The sequence below is a fragment of the Rosa chinensis genome, chromosome 2 (assembly GCF_002994745.2).
Source record: "Rosa chinensis cultivar Old Blush chromosome 2, RchiOBHm-V2, whole genome shotgun sequence".
Lineage (NCBI taxonomy): Eukaryota > Viridiplantae > Streptophyta > Magnoliopsida > Rosales > Rosaceae > Rosa > Rosa chinensis.
Window position 1 is genome coordinate 80,531,135 of NC_037089.1, and position 10,525 is coordinate 80,541,659.

The window sequence follows — 10,525 nt, forward strand, 5'->3', positions numbered from 1 at the left end:
ATATATGCATTCGTATACAGTAGACATTAAGGATGTTACTTTTTGTTCGGCTTCGATTTTGAGAAAATTTCTTTGAGAGAAGTCGTAGAGCACATTATACCGAGTTTGCGGATTTGATATGAATAAGTTACGGTGTATGGAAGTTTATTTCAATTGAAGATTTCGGGAATTTGTTATGGGAAAAATGGACTTTTCCTAATATCACGTATTTAGACAAATTAACCCTAGCAGCCCCTCATTTTTTCTATCTTCTTTCTCTGGGCCGCACGACCCTTTCTTGAGTTTCTTCTCCCTCTCTCTCTCTTCCCCGACCTCTCTCATTCTCTCTTCCCTCTGCAACCACCGGGAAATGCCATTCCCGGCCGCCACTGTTCCTCCTTCCCTTTCGAATTCCGGCTGCCATTTCACTACACCGGCAACATCTCTACACCGGCCATATTCGAGCTGCACGAACACCATAGATGGAATCTGTGTTTTGGAGGACTGGAATCTGCAGGTTTGAAATGTGGAGAAGACGGAGATTGCTGGGTCGATTTCTATTAGAATCAAATTGGGTAAGGGTTGTGGCAAATTCTGTTTTTTCGTGGTGTTGAATTTTGTTGGTTTCAGGAGCGTGGAGCTGGAATCGGTACGGGTAATCGGGTTGGACATGCTGCTGAGTGGGAATGAGAGGCTGCCTGGTGCTGTTGTGCCTGCTAGGGAGAGGCTACTTGAGAGGTTGAGAGGAATGTCTCATTTGGAAACCAGGTTAGTCTCTTTGTAAGCTCTCTAATTTTTTTTAATTTAGAGCTAATTTCAATGGCAGATTGGCAATTACAATGAACATGTTTAGCAGTTAGCTTAATTGCAATTCTTACTATTATTCTAATCTTGCGTAGTTATATGAATATGAACCAAGTAAGATGAGTGGATTTGCTGGATATCTGCGGCAACTGTCCTGCAGTACACCCTTCTTTGGTATTTCTTTTTCCTGACTTATTGACCTCCAAATGACCTGAATTTTTGATAGGTTTTACTTCTGTTAGTTAGTAAAGGATCTGAAAAGTTTCATCGCATTTCGACATAAGATGAACGTTCTGTGAATTTTCCAAGTTTGGTCTGTAATTGAGAAAGTTTCAGAATTTATAAAAGTTCTCTGATTTTCTGTTGAGATTTGAATTTCTATTTGAATCATTAAGTTCTGGTTTTTCTGTATATTAAACTAGATATCCCAATGCTTGTTTCAAAACTGATTCCTTGTCATTTGGATTTGCAATGAATTTTGTAAGTTGACCATGCTGCTGAGATTTTTTTTTTTATAAAACCTGCCAGTTCAATAAAATTGTGCATCCTGCACTTTGGAATAGGAATGAGAAAGGACGTGTGGAGGTATTCATAGACTGTTAACATAGTAATTTGACTTGGATCTGACAATCTTATTTCAAATGTCATTTACAATTTTAGGAAAATCTACTCAAGTTTTGCATATTATCACATTTCTTAAAATGATAAAACAGATAAGATAGAAGGCTAGCTGTTTCAGGATTTCCAAAACTAGTATAACTAGAACTAAAGTTGCCACATTTTTGAATGAGTGACCTAGTCACAGATTGTGAGAGTAGTAGGGATCCTTGTGACTAAATCGATTGCTCGGGGAATCAATGCAGGAGATGTTGAAGCTTAGGGACGCAGGGATCTACACATGGCAACTTCACCAAGAAGGTAAAGCCAACTTCACCTCTGAATTTTTGAAGCTGTAAATGTTCTAGTTGGATTTCCTTAATTTGATTGTTGTTTGGCAGAACTTGACTGGAATTAGATGTTTATCTGAGGCCAAAGTCAATAAGATTTGTAAAGCTGCAGAGAAGATAGTGGTTAGTGCTCAATTTCTTCTTAATATCTAGATGCAATTGAAATCCATGTTCTGTTCTTGCTTGAAAATCTGCAGAAGTATCTTCTAGGAAGATGTTATTTTGTTGTATTACTTTGAAACTCCATTCAAATTTAATCTAATGAAATGCAGTTAAGGAAATACCTTATTGTTTAATCTAATGAAGTATCTTTTTTTGTTTTTCCTACTGGTACATTGTTGATATAGGAGTGTCTTCTTTAATTAAAATTAGGTATGTTCATACTTTACAATAGGACAATATTGCAACAGATTCAAGTGCACACCATGATGAAGATGGTATTGATGAAGATGGAGCTGAAGATGTTGCTGATGAAGATGATGCAAAGTCTAATGAGGACTTCTATTAGATATATTGTTAGCTTCCTTGCTTAAGAATGATTGTGTTATAAAGACCAAATTTTGAATATTTATCTTTTTCTGAACATGTATGAATGATTAACTATGTTTCTTCTAATGCCATTGTTTTTTTATGAGCATTTAATTATCTTGATTCATCTACCTTTTACAATTAGGTTAATTGACAATTAAATTGAATGGGAGGAAAAACGAATAAATCTCGTGGAAAAACATTTCCGACCACAATATCATTTTCAGAAATACTAGATTATAATATTTTTCGACAAGAAATATCAATTTTCGAGGAAAATATGACCCTTGTAACTTATTCATTTTCGATGCCAAATAGTCGTCGGAATTAAATATTCTTGGAAGTAAGTCCTTGGAAAAAAATGGATTGGCTAGCAACCAATTTTATCCTACAAGCAATGAATTATTTCCAACAAACATCTTTTGTCGGAAATAATATTTGTCGTCGTTGAGGAATGAGAATTCCGACCACCGAAAAGTTATTTACGACCACGTCTAGTCATTGAAAATATATCTTTTTCCGAGGGTTGGTCGGAAAAAGACTATTTCAGATGATTTTTTTTCCGAGGACCACCGACGGCACCTAGCCGTCGGAAATAGCTTTTTCCAACGGGCAAAGTGGCTTTTCCGACCAAATCGCACCCTTGGAAATGACTATTTTTGTTGTAGTGATTGCCTCCACTTTGGTTCCTCCTCTTGACACGTTTGATGCAAGAGTGTCATTTGTTCATTTGAGGAAAAATGTGTCTTTCCCACTAAGATTTGAAACTCTCTCACGTCCTTTGTACCAAAATAGTATCTTGGATCTCCATGAATTTTTGTTGGATTTGGACCCAAAGACCATCTTCTGATTGACTTGTACCATTGACGAAATTTTGGGATACTTTCACAAAAGCAACGGTGAGTGCTTCATCTTCCAACGGTGACCAATTCATACTTCTTTTCGACGAACTAGCCATTTTCGATGAAAGTAAAATAAATGAGAGATTAAGAATAGGGAGAAAATGAAAAATTTAGAATAGAGAGATATATATGAGGAAGTAGAAGGAAGATGTGAAAAAGAAGGTTGAAGTGATATGTATTTAGGGAAAATTTCACAAACAGTACACCAAGTAAAGGTCACTAATAATTCGTATACATAAAGTTCCAAACCAAGCATTTCAGTACACAAAATCTGAAACTAGACCCACTATCAGTACACGACGTCAATGACGCCGTTAATTTGAGGGGTAATATGGTATTTTCAGTTTTTTACTCTGAGCACCCGACTTTCTTTATCTGGGCACCCAACGCTCTCTCTCTCTCTCTCTCTCCCTCTCTCTCACTATGGGCACCCATCTCTCTTCCTCCCTCCCAATTCCGATCACCTCTGCAATTCCAACCTAATCAATCCACAGCTTTTCACCTCTGCTGAATCAACAACCATTATCATAATCCTAATCCCGATGTTCAACAACTACAATAACAGCAACAACAACTCCGGGTTCTCACCGCCTTTTCCGGTCCTCCCTGACCAGAACCCGACTTGCTTCGCCACCAAGCCGCCCAAGACCTCGACTGAATAGATTGTAATCCATCTCGTAGCTCATCATCCAAAACCCCAATTCCAATTCCAATTCCAATTCCAATTCCAATTCCAATTCCAATTGAATCTTTCTTCTTCATCATCAAAATCAATCAATCATACGCATACCCATATTCTCAGACCCAATTTCTCTCTCCTCACCTTCATCTCAGCGATTCTCTCTCTCTCTCAACATCTCAATTTGCTAGAAAATCCTAAGAGGTTGTGATGAGAGTGCGGGAAGAGATCACCGAAGCTTTGCTCGAAGAATAAGAGGAGAGAATATGTTGGTCATACGTGACGTAAAACTAGAGTGGAAGTCGGAGTGGAATCAGTTTCCGGTGACGGAGAAGGAGAGGTTGAAGGCCAGGCAAGGAGTGAGAACTGTTGGGATGACGGAGGCTGATGTGGTGGATCCGGAGATGGGCGTAGGGATTGTGGTGGTGATCGGTGGAGGGGATGGGGCTGGGATTAGAAGTGGGGTTAAGTTTCGTGGGTATGGATTTGGAAGGTGGAGGAGATGCAGTGGTCGCCGGGGTTGAGGTTTCTGGGTTTGGGCATGTGGGGGGGGGAGAGAGAGAGGGATAAAAGGAGAGAATCATAGGCGATCAGGATAAAAAAAAATTTAACCGAAAAAATGAGCCAGAGTGTGATAGTACTAAATTACCCTTTGACAAATGCATAATGACATTAGAGTTAACGGGGTCATTGACGTCGTGTCTACATAGTGGGTTGAAATCGAGAGTCTGTGTACCAAAATGATCGGTTTGGAACATTATATATAAGAATTATTAGTGGCCTTTACTTGATGTATTGTTTGCGAAATTTTCCCATGTTTTTATAGTGTAAAAGTTATAAAAAAATAAAAATAAAAAAAAAACCCAATGACTAGCTGACGTCACATTCCACTCCCAATCCGTGGGCCACAGCTTTCTGATCCCATTTGTTTAAAGGGGCAAAGGACTATCTTTAGGGCTATATTTAGCCCTCTATACTCACCTTTGGCCCTAATTTTTAACACTTTGGTCCTTAGCTTGTTGGGTTGGAGTTGGATTGGGCTAAAAAATGGCCCTTTAGCACTTTGATCAGCTGGGTTGGAGGTGGCCTTAGCTTACTGACATGAATTTAATTGATAGGTTAGGTTTGTTTTAATGACATGAGTAACTACGTACTAACAGCACAAGTTTTAAGAAAAAAATAGAGAGTTAATCTTTCCGTTTTTCTCTTTCATCATACCACTTACCCCTACACCTACGTACATAATGTTCTAGGAACAAAGGGAGTGAGGGAGTGGCATGATCTCAATGAGATCACAGAATGGATAATTTGTGTATACTATAATATACTAAGAATTTTACAAACTTGTTGGACCGTGGGCAGGGGCGGAACTAGAATTTAAACTGGGGGGGGGGTCCAAGTAAGTGTGTTAAATCTAATATTCTAATTAAATTTCCAAAAATATAATTTTTTTTCTTTCTATAATCTTATTAATTATGGAAGACATTTTCATTTTCAAAATTAATGAAATTGAATAAAAAACCTAGAAATGTTAACGAATCAGAAATAATAATTTCAATGTTTAAATATGATACTTTTCCCTAATAATCATAGTTTTTCTATGAAACCTTCTATTTCTAAGCAATAAATCCATAACTATTTATTATAAATTGGTAATGCAGATTAATTACTGTTAAATTTTGTTGGAAGACCAATCAAATTCAATAACAAATTGACCAAAACGTGTTCATTATTATGTGCTAACAGAGTGATGTGCCTATTAGTTATAGAAATAGGGGGGTCCAAGTGATCGAATCAATGCACAGTTGTATACATTTGTAAGCCATATCAGTTGATTATGCAATTATGAGAGGGGTCCGGACCCCCTCGGTCCGGGCTATGGTTCCTCCCCTGGCCGTGGGCGTGAGTGTGTGAGTGGTTATCTATTATTTGTTAGTTATCTATCTATGTATATACTATAAATTCAAGTACTCAGATTTTCATATTTTGATAATTGTCCAAAATACTTTTAGTCCATAAAATAAAAACTCATAATGAAATCATTCAAATAGTTTTTTTTTTTTGTATAACATCTAAATAGATATTTTAGACTTTTAGTGAGATAAAAAAGAAGAAGCAAAAAACATAAATACAAAAAAAAAAAGGATTAAATACTTGTTACTCCCTATACTTTGCTCCATAAAACAGTTTAGTCCTTATTCTATCTAATTCTCACACAACATATCCTAAAATGACTATTATACCCTCATTTTCTTTTTTGTTTATTTTTTATATTTCTCTTTTTTTTTCTTTTTTTTTCTCCCCCACTCTCTCTCCCTCCCTCCCCTCCTAAAAATAAAACCCCTAATTCATGTTTTGGGTATTCAATTCATCATCAAATTCATCATCTCAATTCAATTAGTACAGGGCGGAGATAAAGGTGAGGATGGAGTGGTTGAAGAGCTAGAAGGGGACTTCTGCTGCGGCGGAGGATGGTGAAGAATGTGCGGATCATGTGGAAGAAGCGGGAGAGGTAGTAGATGTAGGGCCAGAAGAAGACCCAATTCGAGGGGGAAGCAAAAGAGCCACTAGAAGGGGGGTTTTGGAGTGCTACCAGAACCATTTAGTTTCTTTGATTTTAGCAGAGGAGGAGAGTGTGATGCTGACGAAGATGGTGAAGGAGAGGAGGGTTATGAAGAGGGAATGGAAGGCAGGGATAGATTCGAGAGGGACTGGTTAACCCGGGTGGCGGAGGACTGAGAGAGTGAGGCAGAGGGCGATGGCAGTGAAGAGGAAGTACCATGTGGAGCCCCAGGAGCTGGCATGAGACCATCGGAACCTGACAATTGATGGGTGCTCTGAGAGCCAGAACGTAAGGGTTTGGATCACGGGCTGACCCATCAACGTTGCCGGTGATGGATCAAGACGGAGAAGGCTGGTCTGGGTAGGAGGGATGTCTGGGGTGACGGGCTAGGTCAAGATAAGTTGGCTCCGGTGAGGCTGGTTCAGTGGGAGTCGTACATTCAATGGTGGATTAGGAATTCGCAGAGAGAGAGAGAGGCAGAAAAAATAAAAATAAAAAGCAAGAAAAATAAAAAATAAATAAGAAAAAAGGAAGTGAGGGTATAATAGTCATTTTAAGACCTTTTGTGTGAGAATTAAAGAGAATAAGGGCTAAACTGTTTAATTTTAAAATTTTGGACTAAACTGTTTTATGGAGCAAAGTACAGGGAGTAACAAGTATTTAACCCAAAAAAAAATATATTAAGAAGTGGCTTTTAGCAATTACACGTGTATTGTACGGGTATGTGACTAATTTAAATAAGAGTCTTTTTAAATGTACCTGGAAAATATCATTCAAGTACATCCAACAAATTTATTGTTGGCGTGAATTACTCTCCATAATTGTAGGAATTGTAGAATAATTACGATTGTATAGTTAAGGAGAATATTATGTAGTTAAGGGGGAGAATATCACGGTGTAGTTAGTTTTCTATTAGGATTGTGTATACTTTGTATATGTACGTACTCCATCTTTGGAGAATATCGATACATCAGAAATTCTCAAACTTTCTCTCTGCCTTTGTTTTGTTTGACTCTATATCAGAGCAGAGATCCGTCTGGACTCTGTTCATTTGTTTCCTCTACAAATTTTTCTCTGTACTCTTTAAGAGTTTGTCCTTAGTCTTCGTCCTCTGTTCCTTTCTCCCTAAAACCCTAAAGTTTCCGACACCTCGCAGTCAGCCTCTCCTTCTTTAGCCGTGTCAAATTTTGTGGTTTGTGTTGATGTTTGAAGAAGAAGAATGACTTTGTCTCCTCAGAGTGGAAACCCTCAGTGTCGGCCCAACAATCAAAGGTACCAATCAAATCAGAATTATAACAGGGGACCAGCTTCATTCAATAGTTAGGTGACTTGCAACTATTGTAAAAACGTTGGCCATTACAAGAGTCAATGCCCTAAGTTGCTAGGACTCGATCAACTCCAATAACTCTGGTTGGAAAGGGAGTGAAAATGGTCAGAAGGCAGCAATCCAACTGGTGTAGGAGCAAGAACCTGATTTCTATGGTGTGGAGGGCCAAGATCAAACTAAGGGTAATGTTTCCCTAACTCAGGAAAATCGAGGTAAAATTGGTGTTGTTTTAAATGTTTCTAGCTTTATTGGTAGTAACACATGGATAATTGATTTTGACGCGTCTGACCATATGACCTATGATAAGTCTTTCTTTGTCACATTGTCCTCCCCACCCATAACACATGTCTATAATGCCAATGGTGAGTCCTTTTCGGTCTTAGAAATTGGGTCAATCTAGGTTACACTGTCCATTACTCTTTATAATGTCCTCTATGTACCCTCTTTGTCTCATCATCTCTTATCTATGACGTAGTTAAATACACAAAACAAATGCTCTGTAACCTTTTATCCTATGTATGTTATCTTTCAAGTTCTGTGCAATTGGGTGACAATTGGCAAGGGAGATCTGAGGGAGAGACTGTTTCACTTGGATTGCATGTACGGAGGACTGACACAAGCATCATCAAGTCCACAAAGTCATGTTGCCCTGACATTGAGTTCTGATCGACTGAATGAATTGTGGTTGTGGCATCGTCGTTTGGGTCACCCATCTTTTGGTGTCATGAAGAAGTCCATGCCTTCTCTGTTTTTGGGAGTAAGTGATTCTAGTCTACATTGTGAAACTTGTACTCTAGGTCTAGTTATCCTTCTAGCTTTCAATCTAGTACAATGCCTTTTGAATTAATTCATTCGGATTTATAGGGACCTTCCAAACATTCAACTCTTTCAGGAATGTATAATTTTTTTTATTCATCGATGATTTCACAAGATTAACTTGGGTTGTTTTGCTTAAATCAAAGGATGTAGTTTTCTCTGCCTTTACAACATTCCATACTTGTTCGTACCCAATATGATGCTTATATTAAGGTCTTTCAGTCTGATAATGGGGGGAGTTTATTAATCATTCATTTTATGATTACTTCCAATTTCATGGAATTTTTCACCAAACCAATTGCCCACGAATACCATAACAGAATGAGATCTCTGAACGAAAGACTCGCCATTTGTTAGACATTGGTCGCACCCTTCTTCTTACTGCCAATACCTTTGGGGAGAGGCAGTTTTGTGTGCCTCCCATCTTCCTCTCTTTATGGTCGTATTCCATTTGAGGTTTTGTCTAATTATGACTCTATCCCATCTCTTAATACCCTTCCTGCTCTTGTCTTTGGTTGTGTAGCCTATGTCCGTCTTTATAAGAATCAACGTTCCAAGTTAGATGCAAGGGCTTTCAAGTGTGTCTTTGTCGGGTATGGGACTCATAAGAAAGGATACAAGTGTTATCATCCTCCCTCTCAACATTTTTATGTCACCATGGATGAGACATTCAGTGAGGACACATGCTATTTTTCACCTTCTACGACTCATAGTCAGGGGGAGCAGGGTGTTTTTTTATGAAAGACAGTACGAAATAGGGCCAACGACAAATTGCTTATCCCAAACAATCGATCGTTTAGTGAAGAATAAACGTCCAGTGGCCCAATGATCAGCCTTCCCACCATAGCCATTCTTCCCTTTCCAGCCTTAAATCTTGGCAGAAATGCAAATGCCGAACAGAGCACTGTGAGTTCCAAAATAGAAAAGACAATTGTCGAATCGTCTACCCTTCGCCATGCAATTGTCGAACAGAGCATTGTGAATTCTGAAACAGAAAAGACAATTGCCAAATCTTCTACCCTTCAAGAAGAAGATCCTAATCATTCAGTATCTCTCTCTCTCTCTCTCCATATGAGGTATGTAGTAGTTTGCCTTTGTCCCAGAAACCATCTTTGTCTAATAGTGTTACTCCTTTAACTGATTCTACACATGTTCAAACACGAGTCTTATCAGAAAAGTCCAATCGTGGTCAGCCTCCCAAGAAATATGAACCAAGTTTGTGTGCTAAGACCAAATATCTTGCAGCTAATTATGTGTCTACTCATAGGTTGTCTAAACCATATGTAGCCTTTGTGGATCAATTATCTTTTGTGTCACTTCCTAGTAAAGTGCAGGATGCAATGAAAGACGAGAAGTTGGCAAAAGCAATGGCTGTGGAGATGGAACCACTTGAGAAAAATCAAACGTGGGAGTTAGTATCACTACCTCCTAGAAAGAAAATAGTTGGGTGCCGATGGGTGTATACAGTGAAGCACAATTCAGATAGTTCGGTGAACAGATATAAGGCAAGGCTAGTAGCGAAAGGTTATACCCAGAAGTATGGCATGGACTATGATGAAACTTTTGCACCAGTAGCAAAGATCAATGCAATTTGGGTATTACTTCTGTCTCTAGCAGGTAATCTTGATTGGCCTCTGCAACAGTTTGATGTTAAAAATGCCTTCTTGCATGGTGATTTGAACGAAGAAGTATACATGGACTTGCCCTCAGGATATGGTACTTCCACTGGAGTCACGGTGGTGTGTCTTTTAAGGAAGTCCATGTATGGCCTTAAACAATATCCAAGAGCTTCGTGTGGTCAATTCACGACATTCATGAGGAGGATTGGGTACAGGCAAAGCAATTCAGATCATACCCTATTCCTTAAGCATCAGAAGGGTAAAGTTACAACTTTAATATTTATGTGGATGACATGGTGGTGACAAGTAATGATCTTTAGGAGATTAAGAAGTTGCAGAGTACTGCATTGTTAGCAAAATT

The 10,525-nt window shown here is 38.5% G+C and overlaps 1 long non-coding RNA gene across 1 annotated transcript; it reads left to right on the forward strand.

The window, feature by feature from the left end:
- The first annotated feature begins 273 nt into the window (after positions 1-273).
- On the forward strand, positions 274-2,046 carry LOC121051861. Its single transcript, XR_005807261.1, has 4 exons — positions 274-747; positions 879-957; positions 1,647-1,701; positions 1,782-2,046. It is a non-coding gene; the product is annotated as an uncharacterized LOC121051861 (long non-coding RNA).
- The last annotated feature ends 8,479 nt before the right edge of the window (positions 2,047-10,525 follow it).